This window comes from Oncorhynchus masou, unplaced genomic scaffold (genome assembly GCF_036934945.1).
Source record: "Oncorhynchus masou masou isolate Uvic2021 unplaced genomic scaffold, UVic_Omas_1.1 unplaced_scaffold_1594, whole genome shotgun sequence".
Taxonomy (NCBI): Eukaryota; Metazoa; Chordata; class Actinopteri; order Salmoniformes; family Salmonidae; genus Oncorhynchus; species Oncorhynchus masou.
Genome location: NW_027006021.1, coordinates 101,365 through 116,110, shown reverse-complemented (window position 1 = coordinate 116,110; position 14,746 = coordinate 101,365). Strand labels below are relative to the sequence as shown.

General features: G+C 45.7%; 2 non-coding genes across 2 annotated transcripts; both read right to left on the bottom strand.

Moving 5' to 3' along the window:
• Window positions 1-7,002: 7,002 nt before the first annotated feature.
• LOC135531474 (U6 spliceosomal RNA) lies at window positions 7,003-7,109 on the bottom strand. The gene has a single exon (XR_010454010.1). It is a non-coding gene; the product is annotated as a U6 spliceosomal RNA (small nuclear RNA).
• Window positions 7,110-14,402: 7,293 nt separating this feature from the next.
• Window positions 14,403-14,509, bottom strand: LOC135531473 (U6 spliceosomal RNA). The gene has a single exon (XR_010454009.1). It is a non-coding gene; the product is annotated as a U6 spliceosomal RNA (small nuclear RNA).
• Window positions 14,510-14,746: the final 237 nt, after the last annotated feature.

Sequence of the window (14,746 nt, the reverse complement as noted above, 5' to 3'; positions counted from 1 at the left end):
AGGCGGAGCTTTACCTAGCATGGACTTGTAGATGACCTGGAGCCAGTGGGTCTGGCGACGAATATGTAGCGAGGGCCAGCTGACGAGAGCATACAAGTCGCAGTGGTGGGTGATATAAGGTGCTTTAGTAACAAAACGGATGGCACTGTGATATACTGCATCCAGTTTGCTGAGTAGAGTATTGGAAGCTATTTTGTGATGACATCGCCGAAGTCGAGGATTGGTAGGATAGTCAGTTTTACTAGGGTAAGTTTGGCGGCGTGAGTGAAGGAGGCTTTGTTGCGGAATAGAAAGCTGACTCTAGATTTTATTTTAGATTGGAGATGTTTGATATGAGTCTGGAAGGAGAGTCTACAGTCGAGCCAGACACCTAGGTACTTATAGATGTCCACATATTCTAGGTCGGAACCATCCAGGGTGGTGATGCTAGTCGGGCGTGCGGGTGCAGGCAGGGAACGGTTGAAAAGCATGCATTTGGTTTTACTAGCGTTTAAGAGCAGTTGGAGGCCACGGAAGGAGTGTTGTATGGCATTGAAGCTCATTTGGAGGTTAGATAACAGTGTCCAAGGAAGGGCCAGAAGTATACAGAATGGTGTTGTCTGCGTAGAGGTGGATCAGGGAATCGCCCGCAGCAAGAGCAACATCATTGATATATACAGAGAAAAGAGTCGGCCTGAGAATTGAACCCTGTGGCACCCCCATAGAGACTGCCAGAGGACCGAACAACATGCCCTCCGATTTGACACAAATCTGGTTAGCTTCTGGAGGTTCTTGAATGTGTTCTAAAATTAAAAATAATAGCGATACCGTATCACATTGGGTGAGGCAGGTTACCGGAAGGTATAATCGAATAAATAATCGAAAAGAGATCGAAAATAAAATTTAAATATATATATACGAAAAATACGAAAGTACACGAGACGCGAACAAAACACGTCTTCACTGCTACGCCATCTTGGGAAATTATCACTGTTAGTGATAACACCAATGTATGCAATAGCAATATGTGGCCACCAGATGGAGGTATTGGAACAAAATTAACATGAAGTCACTGCCATTATGGCACAATTTCCAATGGGATGTAAAACATTTTCTTATGGGTATTACTAGGAGGAAGATGGATGTCCTCCCTTATATAAAGGGGTCAAAATAAGGAACGCTTCACGAATTTGCGTGTCATCCTTTGCGCTATCTGGAGCTCATTCTTCTCTGTTTCAATTGTTTCAATTGTTTCAAATATACCCTCCTCCAATCAGAGCTTTTGCTTGTTTCAAATTGGAATAAGAGAGCAAAAACCCACCAATGAAAAGTCTAGCTTGTTTCAAATGTTTTTCAGCCAATCATCACTCTCCGAAAGTCCTGGAACGTAACTTGACCACGTAACTTGACCACACAAAAAATATTTTCCGGCAGCCGTTGTTTGATCATACCTACCCTGTGAGTATCTGTGGTAATTTCGTTTAATTTGCAAATAAATCCACATCAAGGACAATTCCAAGTTTAACACTGGAGTGATAAATGATCAGATGGTCATGTGTAGGTAGAGATACTGGTGTGCAAAAGAGCAGAAAAGTAAATAAATAAAAACAGTATGGGGATGAGGTAGGTAAATTGGGTGGGCTATTTACCGATAGACTATGTACAGCTGCAGCGATCAGTTAGCTGCTCAGATAGCAGATGTTGAAAGTTGGTGAGGGAGATAAAAGTCTCCAACTTCAGCGAATTTTGCAATTCGTTCCAGTCACAGGCAGCAGAGAACTGGAAGGAAAGGTGGCCAAATGAGGTGTTGGCTTTAGGGATGATCAGTGAGATACACCTGCTGGAGCGCGTGCTACAGGTGGGTGTTGCCATCGTGACCAGTGAACTGAGATAACCTGCAGCCAGCAACACCCCCGTCAGCAACACCCCCGCCAGCAACACCCCCGTCAGTAACACCCGGCCCAACAGTGCGGCTACGTAAGTGTTACATATCTTAAAGGAAAATATAATTCTACTTGTTTCACACAGTTGGAAATTATGACATATTTGCTGGGGTTTTTTCAAAGGCCTCTTGGTCCTGTGATCTCTGCATTCCTTTCAAGGCGCTCATTGCTTCTCAGCCTGCAGTTCAAGGTGAGTGTCTAGAAAAATGTCAAGTTAGTTGTGTCAAACAGTATGTAATATGTTTAATAGTTATGTTTATGTAAATAGTTAAATTAAGAATGTTTTTTTCTGCTTTCTTGCTTGATAAATAAAGTAGAGATCGTGTGTCAAATGGCTCATTAGTTATTCTGTTTTTGAATTTTGGGAAGCACATGGCTACTTAATATACACCTGTAGGGACACCTACTTTGTTATGACTTTCTTAAAGGCCCAGTGTGCCTATTTCACATGTTTTGACATGAATATGGCTGAATTAATTCAATACCTTGACATGTTCACATCAAGTACATTTCAGCTATCTTTGGGGGCCCTGTTTAGGTGCTCCAAGTGCCCCGTGGAGGCCCCCAGGGGCCAGCCTACTAGATGGACTGAGACGGGCATTCTTCTCTGTTCCAAATTCCCATATTGTTCCATTTGTCCTCTCCTCCAATCAGATGCTTCAGTTTGTTCCAAATTGGAGAAAGAGAGCACAAATCTACCAATGAAGAGCCTAGCTTGTTCCAAAAGTTAAGCCAATCATTTTCCTCACGTCACTTCATCACAAAATCTTTTTCTGTCAGCCATTGACGCTACTCGGTGAGTTTCTGAGGTAATTTTGGAAATCCACATCAATGACTATAAATGTGATGAAATATGACAATAACACGTCTAGCCAACCGCATTTCTTTACTACAGAGGCTGCCCTGTGTAATTTAACAACGTCTGTAGATCGCTAGCTACTGTAAACAAGGGTTACAAAAACGCAAAAGTTTGACTGCTGACAACCCTATAAAACCTTAGCTAACATCTGTCAACTCAAACTTGGAATTGTATACTGTTTAATTGTCTATTTTCCTTCGTTTTTTGATGGCATGCGTTTGAAGTGTATGTAGTTGGATGCATTGTATGATATGTGACAACATGATTGTCATTGGGGCAAACGTGGCTTTTTATGATTTTAACTAAACTGAATTTAACTGCATCTGAGCTAATAATCAACCTAACCCGGCACCCCCCTCCACACCACTGATATTGTCCTATACCCCCCCCCCCCCCCCCTCACTGCTGTCCTCCTCCAAGCAAACGTAAGTTCCTTTATATGTATCTAATATGGTTATGCTGTCACTTGTCACTGCACTCCTCAGTCATGATAATAGTATTTTCCTTGCCTTCAAGATGGAAAATCCAACATTTGGAACAGAGAAGAATGCCCGTCTCATATATTGCCTATTCTTCTCTGTCCAAGGAGGAGGGGAAATGGGGGGTGTTGCTGGGTGAGAGGAGGAGTTTGCAGGGGGCATGTCAACAATGCATATTAAGTAGCGATGTGCTTTGAGCACCAGGTCTAAACAGGAAGACAGACACAGAAGCACAGTCTAGGAGTTTTAATGATGAACCAGAGTATACATAGGGAAACAGGATGAAATGCAAGATAATTATTGCAATGTAAATCCAATAAACATTAAATAAATGTAAGCAATCTCTATAGTGAAATGTGGACAGAAATGTTTGCAAAAGGTAAGCTAGTCTACCAAGAAGTTGAGTTTTCACCTGAAGATGTGTTGATAAATCATGTTTGATTTATATTTGTATATTGTAATGTCTATCCTCTTATTTATTTTTTACAGGATTTTGTTTGGGAACGGACCGATGTTAGTCTGGTGTCTCGCCTCAGAACTGCCATGGGTTACCCTACCAGTAGTCTTATAGACTACAGACAATATAGCTCTGAGGGTCCTCAACACACACAAGCCTCTACACCGCGCTCAAGGTCTCGGTCCAGGTAGAGGGGAACGGTGAACTATTTACAAATAAAAACGTCCGACCACCCAGCCAGTGGCTCAGTGTCCTTCACCTCGCCCCTTAGCGTCCTTCATTTCCGCCAGCCACTGGGCCACGTCCTTACCCCCAGCAGCAACAGAGCAGAACGCCACGCCGCCGAAGCGGCTGTGGCCCGTCTCCCGTCGGGAGATAATAATGGCTACCTTGTGTGTTGTAATGTTCTAACCTCTGCCTCAGAGTTGCAACGTATGCTGGGTGATATGCGAGTACACTGTCCCGTCTAGGACGTTGATAGGGTAGAACATGATGACGTAACAAAAGCCCTCGCACAAAACCCCACCCACTCACTGAAACCCGACACGCTCTGGGGCTGCATTCACTAAAGGTCCTCATGCATAGACGTAGCAGGAAATGTTGTGAAGACAACCTCAAAAATACCCTAACATGGGGCTTTTAAAATCGTGTACCTTACGTGAATATGTGCTATTTGGTAAGATGGCAGGGTAGCCTAGTGATTAGAGCGTTGGACTAGTAACCAGAAGGTTGCAAGTTCAAACCCCTGAGCTGACAAGGTACAAATCAGTCGTTCTGCCCCGAACAGGCAGTTAACCCACTGTTCCTAGGCTGTCATTGAAAATAAGAATTTGTTCTTAACTGACTTGCCTGGTTACTTAAAGCTTAAAAAAAAAAGACAAAGTGATCAGTGATCAAATGTAAAAACTGCTGTTTTGTGACATTTTGACTAGTTATAGATGTGGAGACATTTAATTGATTATTATAAGGAACGATTCTAGACTAAAATGTAGTGTAATAAGCTTTTGGACTCCTCCCCCTGCTGGTTTTAGTTGCTCTTCCCCTGGACTTTGTTCCCCACCCTTCCCCCGCTCTCTGCAACCTGGCCCAGCCAAAGATACTTATAACCAACTCCCCGTTTAGTAGTGAGAGAAGCAGAATAGAGCGACATAGAAGAGTAGTAGAGACAGAGAGAGGAGAGAGAACTAGAACGAGAGAAACAGAGGGAAATGGTAAAGAGAGCGACAGAGAACTAGAGATTCATATGTGGCCTGGCTGTGGTTGGAAGGTGACTGTTTCAACTTTCATGTTGACACATTGCCAGTGTGGTTCAATAAGAGTTTTTAAAACTGGTGGTGGGGGGAGAAAGAGACAGAAGGGGGAGAGGGAGAATGAGAAAAGAGGAGAGAAAATGGGGAGACAAAAAGAGAAAGAGAGAGTGAGAGACAAAGGAAGGGAAAGAAAATTAGAAAAGGGGAGGGGGAGAGAGAAAAAGGGGGAGAATGATGAGAGAAAAGGGAGAGGAGAAAGAGAAAAAGAGGGAGAGAGAAGGGGGATGTCATTGGATTGGCTGACTGTTTTTTATTTTATTTTTTATTTCACCTTTATTTAACCAGGTAGGCTAGTTGAGAACAAGTTCTCATTTACAACTGCGACCTGGCCAAGATAAAGCATAGCAATTCGACACAGACAACAACACAGTTACACAGTTACAAACAATAAACAAGTCAATAACACAGTAGAAAAAAAGAGTCTATATACATTTTGTGCAAAAGGCATGAGGAGGTAGGTGAATAATTACAGTTTTGCAAATTAACACTGGAGTGATAAATGATCAGATGGTCATGTGCAGGTAGAGATACTGGTGTGCAAAAGAGCAGAAAAGTAAATAAATAAAAACAGTATGGGGGTGAGGTAGGTAAATTGGGTGGGCTATTTTCCGATGGACTATGTACAGCTGCAGTGATCGGTTAGCTGCTCAGATAGCAGATGTTTGAAGTTGGTGAGGGAGATAAAAGTCTCCCAACTTCAGCGATTTTTGCAATTCGTTCCAGTCACAGGCAGCAGAGAACTGGAAGGAAAGGTGGCCAAATGAGGTGTTGGCTTTAGGGATGATCAGTGAGATACACCTGCTGGAGCGCGTGCTACAGGTGGGTGTTGCCATCGTGACCTGTGAACTGAGATAAGGCGGAGCTTTACCTAGCATGGACTTGTAGATGACCTGGAGCCAGTGGGTACAAGTCACAGAGGTGGGTGGTATAAGGTGTTTTAGTAACAAAACGGATGGCACTGTGAAAAACTGCATCCAGTTTGCTGAGTAGAGTATTGGAAGCTATTTTGTAGATGACAATCGCCGAAGTCGAGGATCGGTAGGATAGTCAGTTTTACTAGGGTAAGTTTGGCGGCGTGAGTGAAGTAGGCTTTGTTGCGGAATAGAAAGCCGACTCTAGATTTGATTTTAGATTGGAGATGTTTGATTTGAGTCTGGAAGGAGAGTTTACAGTCTAGCCAGACACCTAGGTACTTATAGATGTCCACATATTCTAGGTTGGAACCATCCATGGTGGTGATGCTAGTCGGGCGTGCGGGTGCAGGCAGGGAACGGTTGAAAAGCATGCATTTGATTTTACTAGCGTTTAAGAGCAGTTGGAGGACACGGAAGGAGTGTTGTATGGCATTGAAGCTCATTTGGAGGTTAGATAGCACAGTGTCCAAGGAAGGGCCAGAAGTATACAGAATGGTGTCGTCTGCGTAGAGGTGGATCAGGGAATCGCCCGCAGCAAGAGCAACATCATTGATATATACCGAGAAAAGAGTCGGCCTGAGAATTGAACCCTGTGGCACCCCCATAGAGACTGCCAGAGGACCGGACAACATGCCCTCCGATTTGACACAAATCTGGTTAGCTTCTGGAGGTTCTTGAATGTGTTCTAAAATTAAAAATAATAGCGATACCGTATCACATTGGGTGAGGCAGGTTACCGGAAGGTATAATCTAATAAATAATCAAAAGGAGATCGAAAATAAAATTGAAATATATATATATATACGAAAAATACAAAAGTACACGAGACGCGAACAAAACACGTCTTCACTGCTACGCCATCTTGGGAAATTATCACTGTTAGTGATAACACCAATGTATGCAATAGCGCTATGTGGCCACCAGATGGAGGTATTGGAACAAAATTAACATGAAGTCACTGTCATTATGGCACAATTTCCAATGGGATTTAAAACATTTTCTTATGGTTAATACTAGGAGGAAGATGGATGTCGCCCCTTATATATAGGGGTCAAAGGGGTCAAAATAAGGAACGCTTCACGAATTTGCGTGTCATCCTTGCGCAGGGGCCATGCTAATCTTCTCTGTATCGTTCCAATTTTAGTATATGTGCTGCCGAAGCGAGCACAATACAGACATTGGAGAGGCCCTCATATATAGAGCACAACCCCCCTAACGTTTCGGATCCTGGTTGGGGTCAAACAGACCTTCAGAGGCTCAAAAACCACCCATAGAAGGTTCCCACAGGATATTGTATAGACATGAAACTGGTAGGGATAATAATGGCTACCTTGTGTGTTGTAATGTTCTAACCTCTGCCTCAGAGTTGCAACGTATGCTGGGTGATATGCGAGTACACTGTCCCGTCTAGGACGTTGATAGGGTAGAACATGATGACGTAACAAAAGCCCTCGCACAAAACCCCACCCACTCACTGAAACCCGACACGCTCTGGGGCTGCATTCACTAAAGGTCCTCATGCATAGACGTAGCAGGAAATGTTGTGAAGACAACCTCAAAAATACCCTAACATGGGGCTTTTAAAATCGTGTACCTTACGTGAATATGTGCTATTTGGTAAGATGGCAGGGTAGCCTAGTGATTAGAGCGTTGGACTAGTAACCAGAAGGTTTTCATTACATTTCATTATAGTACAACGGTTTGATTTGTCTAATCTTAGCAATTTCTTCTTAGCTAGCTAGCTACATAGCCGTCTTTGTATCAAAGATAATTGCAAAGATAATTGCAAAGATAATTGCATAATTATCGTATTTCGTCGTCCTAACGTATCTGCCCAGCAGCTAGCTAAGCAGCTAGCTAACATCCACTGTCCACCAGCACTGTAGAAACTATTACACTCAACTGAACGACTCGATTAGCGTAGTATCAGCTAGCTACATAGTTGTCTTCGCTGTCTTCGTATCCAAGATAATTGTGTAGTTTAGAGTGTGTAGACTTAGAGTGATTATCTTAATTTACCGAGGTTAGCTAGCCAGCTATTTGTCGTCCTTAACGTAGGAGATGCTGCTAGCTAGCTAGCCAACAGCTAGCCAACCTCTACCGAATTGAACTTCAACTACCCGGTCAACATTCCGCGTCGCTCCACAGGTAGTATCACATTTTCATTTCACTTCATTACAGTACAACGGTTTGATTTGTTTGATCGTAGCTAGCCAGCTACATAGCCGTCTTTGTATCTAAGACAATTGTGTAGTCTAGAGCGATTTTCTAGGTTAGCTGGCCAGCTATTGTCGTTCTTTTAACGTAGCTAGCCAGCTAGCCCCGAATAGCAGCACTGTAGAAACTATTACAGTACAACGGTTTGATTTGTTTGATCGTAGCTAGCTAGCTACATAGCCGTCTTTGTATCTAAGACAATTGTGTAGCCTAGAGCGATTTTCTAGGTTAGCTAGCCAGCTATTGTCGTTCTTTTAAGGTAACGTAACGCAATCAACCTGCTAGCTGGCCAGCTAGCCCCGAATAGCAGCACTGTAGAAACTATTACACTCGACGGAACGACTTGATTAGTGTAGTGTCAACATCGCAGCCACTACCAGCTAGCCTACAAAGTCAACAACGCAGCCACTGCCAGCTAGCCTACTCCAGCAGTACTGTATCATTTCAATCATTTTAGTCAATAAGATTCTTGCTACGTAAGCTTAACTTTCTGAACATTCGAGACGTGTAGTCCACTTGTCATTCCAATCTCCTTTGCATTAGCGTAGCCTCTTCTGTAGCCTGTCAACTATGTGTCTATCTATCCCTGTTCTCTCCTCTCTGCACAGACCATACAAACGCTCCACACCGCGTGGCCGCGGCCACCCTAATCTGGTGGTCCCAGCGCGCACGACCCACGTGGAGTTCCAGGTCTCCGGTAGCCTCTGGAACTGCCGATCTGCGGCCAACAAGGCAGAGTTCATCTCAGCCTATGCCTCCCTCCAGTCCCTCGACTTCTTGGCACTGACGGAAACATGGATCACCACAGATAACACTGCTACTCCTACTGCTCTCTTCGTCCGCCCACGTGTTCTCGCACACCCCGGGAGCTTCTGGTCAGCGGGGTGGTGGCACCGGGATCCTCATCTCTCCCAAGTGGTCATTCTCTCTCTCTCCCCTTACCCATCTGTCTATCGCCTCCTTTGAATTCCATGCTGTCACAGTTACCAGCCCTTTCAAGCTTAACATCCTTATCATTTATCGCCCTCCAGGTTCCCTCGGAGAGTTCATCAATGAGCTTGATGCCTTGATAAGCTCCTTTCCTGAGGACGGCTCACCTCTCACAGTCCTGGGCGACTTTAACCTCCCCACGTCTACCTTTGACTCATTCCTCTCTGCCTCCTTCTTTCCACTCCTCTCCTCTTTTGACCTCACCCTCTCACCTTCCCCCCTACTCACAAGGCAGGCAATACGCTCGACCTCATCTTTACTAGATGCTGTTCTTCCACTAACCTCATTGCAACTCCCCTCCAAGTCTCCGACCACTACCTCGTATCCTTTTCCCTCTCGCTCTCATCCAACACTTCCCACACTGCCCCTACTCGGATGGTATCGCGCCGTCCCAACCTTCGCTCTCTCTCCCCCGCTACTCTCTCCTCTTCCATCCTATCATCTCTTCCCTCTGCTCATACCTTCTCCAACCTATCTCCTGATTCTGCCTCCTCAACCCTCCTCTCTTCCCTTTCTGCATCCTTTGACTCTCTATGTCCCCTATCCTCCAGGCCGGCTCGGTCCTCCCTCCCGCTCCGTGGCTCGATGACTCATTGCGAGCTCACAGAACAGAGCTCCGGGCAGCCGAGCGGAAATGGAGGAGAACTCGCCTCCCTGCGGACCTGGCATCCTTTCACTCCCTCCTCTCTACATTTTCCTCCTCTGTCTCTGCTGCTAAAGCCACTTTCTACCACTCTAAATTCCAAGCATCTGCCTCTAACCCTAGGAAGCTCTTTGCCACCTTCTCCTCCCTCCTGAATCCCCCTCCCCCTCCTCCCTCTCTGCAGATGACTTCGTCAACCATTTTGAAAAGAAGGTCGACGACATCCGATCCTCGTTTGCTAAGTCAAACGACACCGCTGGTTCTGCTCACACTGCCCTACCCTGTGCTCTGACCTCTTTCTCCCCTCTCTCTTCAGATGAAATCTCGCTTCTTGTGACGGCCGGCCGCCCAACAACCTGCCCGCTTGACCCTATCCCCTCCTCTCTTCTCCAGACCATTTCCGGAGACCTTCTCCCTTACCTCACCTCGCTCATCAACTCATCCCTGACCGCTGGCTACGTCCCTTCTGCCTTCAAGAGAGCGAGAGTTGCACCCCTTCTGAAAAAACCTACACTCGATCCCTCCGATGTCAACAACTACAGACCAGTATCCCTTCTTTCTTTTCTCTCCAAAACTCTTGAACGTGCCGTCCTTGGCCAGCTCTCCCGCTATCTCTCTCAGAATGACCTTCTTGATCCAAATCAGTCAGGTTTCAAGACTAGTCATTCAACTGAGACTGCTCTTCTCTGTATCACGGAGGCGCTCCGCACTGCTAAAGCTAACTCTCTCTCCTCTGCTCTCAGCCTTCTAGACCTATCGGCTGCCTTCGATACTGTGAACCATCAGATCCTCCTCTCCACCCTCTCCGAGTTGGGCATCTCCGGCGCGGCCCACGCTTGGATTGCGTCCTACCTGACAGGTCGCTCCTACCAGGTGGCGTGGCGAGAATCTGTCTCCTCGCCACGCGCTCTCACCACTGGTGTCCCCCAGGGCTCTGTTCTAGGCCCTCTCCTATTCTCGCTATACACCAAGTCACTTGGCTCTGTCATAACCTCACATGGTCTCTCCTATCATTGCTATGCAGACGACACACAATTAATCTTCTCCTTTCCCCCTTCTGATGACCAGGTGGCGAATCGCATCTCTGCATGTCTGGCAGACATATCAGTGTGGATGACGGATCACCACCTCAAGCTGAACCTCGGCAAGACGGAGCTGCTCTTCCTCCCGGGGAAGGACTGCCCGTTCCATGATCTCGCCATCACGGTTGACAACTCCATTGTGTCCTCCTCCCAGAGCGCTAAGAACCTTGGCGTGATCCTGGACAACACCCTGTCGTTCTCAACCAACATCATGGCGGTGGCCCGTTCCTGTAGGTTCGAGCTCTACAACATCCGCAGAGTACGACCCTGCCTCACACAGGAAGCGGCGCAGGTCCTAATCCAGGCACTTGTCATCTCCCGTCTGGATTACTGCAACTCGCTGTTGGCTGGGCTCCCTGCCTGTGCCATTAAACCCCTACAACTCATCCAGAACGCCGCAGCCCGTCTGGTGTTCAACCTTCCCAAGTTCTCTCACATCACCCCGCTCCTCCGCTCTCTCCACTGGCTTCCAGTTGAAGCTCGCATCCGCTACAAGACCATGGTGCTTGCCTACGGAGCTGTGAGGGGAACGGCACCGCAGTACCTCCAGGCTCTGATCAGGCCCTACACCCAAGCAAGGGCACTGCGTTCATCCACCTCTGGCCTGCTCGCCTCCCTACCACTGAGGAAGTACAGTTCCCGCTCAGCCCAGTCAAAACTGTTCGCTGCTCTGGCCCCCCAATGGTGGAACAAACTCCCTCACGACGCCAGGACAGCGGAGTCAATCACCACCTTCCGGAGACACCTGAAATCCCACCTCTTCAAGGAATACCTAGGATAGGATAAGTATTCCTTCTCCCCCCCCCTCCCCCTTAATGATTTAGATGCACTATTGTAAAGTGGCTGTTCCACTGGATGTCAGAAGGTGAATTCACCAATTTGTAAGTCGCTCTGGATAAGAGCGTCTGCTAAATGACTTAAATGTAAATGTAAGTATAAACCCCTGAGCTGACAAGGTACAAATCAGTCGTTCTGCCCCGAACAGGCAGTTAACCCACTGTTCCCAGGCCGTCATTGAAAATAAGAATTTGTTCTTAACTGACTTGCCTGGTTAAATAAAGGTTAAAAAAAAGACAGAAAATGATCAGTGATCAAATGTAAAAACTGCTGTTTTGTGACATTTTGACTTTAGTTATAGATGTAGAGACATTTAATTGATTATTATAAGGAACGATTCTAGACTAAAATGTAGTGTAATACGCTTTTGGACTCCTCCCCCTGCTGGTTTTAGTTGCTCTTCCCCTGGACTTTGTTCCCCACCCTTCCCCCGCTCTCTGCAACCTGGCCCAGCCAAAGATACTTATAACCAACTCCCCGTTTAGTAGTGAGAGAAGCAGAATAGAGCGACACAGAAGAGTAGTAGAGACAGAGAGAGGAGAGAGAACTAGAACGAGAGAAACAGAGGGAAATGGTAAAGAGAGGGACAGAGAACTAGAGATTCATATGTGGCCTGGCTGTGGTTGGAAGGTGACTGTTTCAACTTTCATGTTGACACATTGCCAGTGTGGTTCAATAAGAGTTTTTAAAACTGGTGGTGGGGGGAGAAAGAGACAGAAGGGGGAGAGGGAGAATGAGAAAAGGGGGAGACAAAATGGGGAGACAAAAAGAGAAAGAGAGAGTGAGAGACAAAGGAAGGGAAAGAAAATTAGAAAAGGGGGGAGGGGGAGAGAGAAAAAGGGGGAGAATGATGAGAGAAAAGGGAGAGGAGAAAGAGAAAAAGAGGGAGAGAGAAGGGGGATGTCATTGGATTGGCTGACTGTTTTTTATTTTATTTTTTATTTCACCTTTATTTAACCAGGTAGGCTAGTTGAGAACAAGTTCTCATTTACAACTGCGACCTGGCCAAGATAAAGCATAGCAATTCGACACAGACAACAACACAGTTACACAGTTACAAACAATAAACAAGTCAATAACACAGTAGAAAAAAAGAGTCTATATACATTTTGTGCAAAAGGCATGAGGAGGTAGGCGAATAATTACAATTTTGCAGATTAACACTGGAGTGATAAATGATCAGATGGTCATGTGTAGGTAGAGATACTGGTGTGCAAAAGAGCAGAAAAGTAAATAAATAAAAACAGTATGGGGATGAGGTAGGTAAATTGGGTGGGCTATTACCGATGGACTATGTACAGCTGCAGCGATCGGTTAGCTGCTCAGATAGTAGATGTTTAAAGTTGGTGAGGGAGATAAAAGTCTAACTTCAGTGATTTTTGCAATTCGTTCCAGTCACAGGCAGCAGAGAACTGAAAGGAAAGGCGGCCAAATGAGGTGTTGGCTTTAGGGATGATCAGTGAGATACACCTGCTGGAGCGCGTGCTACAGGTGGGTGTTGCCATCGTGACCAGTGAACTGAGATAAGGCGGAGCTTTACCTAGCATGGACTTGTAGATGACCTGGAGCCAGTGGGTCTGGCGACGAATATGTAGCGAGGGCCAGCCGACGAGAGCATACAAGTCGCAGTGGTGGGTGGTATAAGGTGCTTTAGTAACAAAACGGATGGCACTGTGATAAACTGCATCCAGTTTGCAGAGTAGAGTATTGGAAGCTATTTTGTAGATGACATCGCCGAAGTCGAGGATCGGTAGGATAGTCAGTTTTACGTTTTACTAGGGTAAGTTTGGCGGCGTGAGTGAAGGAGGCTTTGTTGCGGAATAGAAAGCTGACTCTAGATTTTATTTTAGATTGGAGATGTTTGATATGAGTCTGGAAGGAGAGTTTACAGTCGAGCCAGACACCTAGGTACTTATAGATGTCCACATATTCTAGGTCGGAACCATCCAGGGTGGTGATGCTAGTCGGGCGTGCGGGTGCAGGCAGGGAACGGTTGAAAAGCATGCATTTGGTTTTACTAGCGTTTAAGAGCAGTTGGAGGCCACGGAAGGAGTGTTGTATGGCATTGAAGCTCGTTTGGAGGTTAGATAACACAGTGTCCAAGGAAGGGCCAGAAGTATACAGAATGGTGTTGTCTGCTTAGAGGTGGATCAGGGAATCGCCCGCAGCAAGAGCAACATCATTGATATATACAGAGAAAAGAGTCGGCCTGAGAATTGAACCCTGTGGCACCCCCATAGAGACTGCCAGAGGACCGGACAACATGCCCTCCGATTTGACACAAATCTGGTTAGCTTCTGGAGGTTCTTGAATGTGTTCTAAAATTAAAAATAATAGCGATACCGTATCACATTGGGTGAGGCAGGTTACCGGAAGGTATAATCTAATAAATAATCAAAAGGAGATCGAAAATAAAATTGAAATATATATATATACGAAAAATACAAAAGTACACGAGACGCGAACAAAACACGTCTTCACTGCTACGCCATCTTGGGAAATTATCACTGTTAGTGATAACACCAATGTATGCAATAGCGCTATGTGGCCACCAGATGGAGGTATTGGATCAAAATTAACATGAAGTCACTGTCATTATGGCACAATTTCCAATGGGATTTAAAACATTTTCTTATGGTTAATACTAGGAGGAAGATGGATGTCGCCCCTTATATATAGGGGTAAAAGGGGTCAAAATAAGGAACGCTTCACGAATTTGCGTGTCATCCTTGCGCAGGGGCCATGCTAATCTTCTCTGTATCGTTCCAATTTTAGTATATGTGCTGCCGAAGCGAGCACAATACAGACATCGGAGAGGCCCTCATATATAGAGCACAACCCCCCTGACGTTTCGGATCCTGGTTGGGGTCAAACAGACCTTCAGAGGCTCAAAAACCACCCATAGAAGGTTCCCACAGGATATTGTATAGACATGAAACTGGTAGGGATAATAATGGCTACCTTGTGTGTTGTAATGTTCTAACCTCTGCCTCAGAGTTGCAACGTATGCTGGGTGATATGCGAGTACACTGTCCC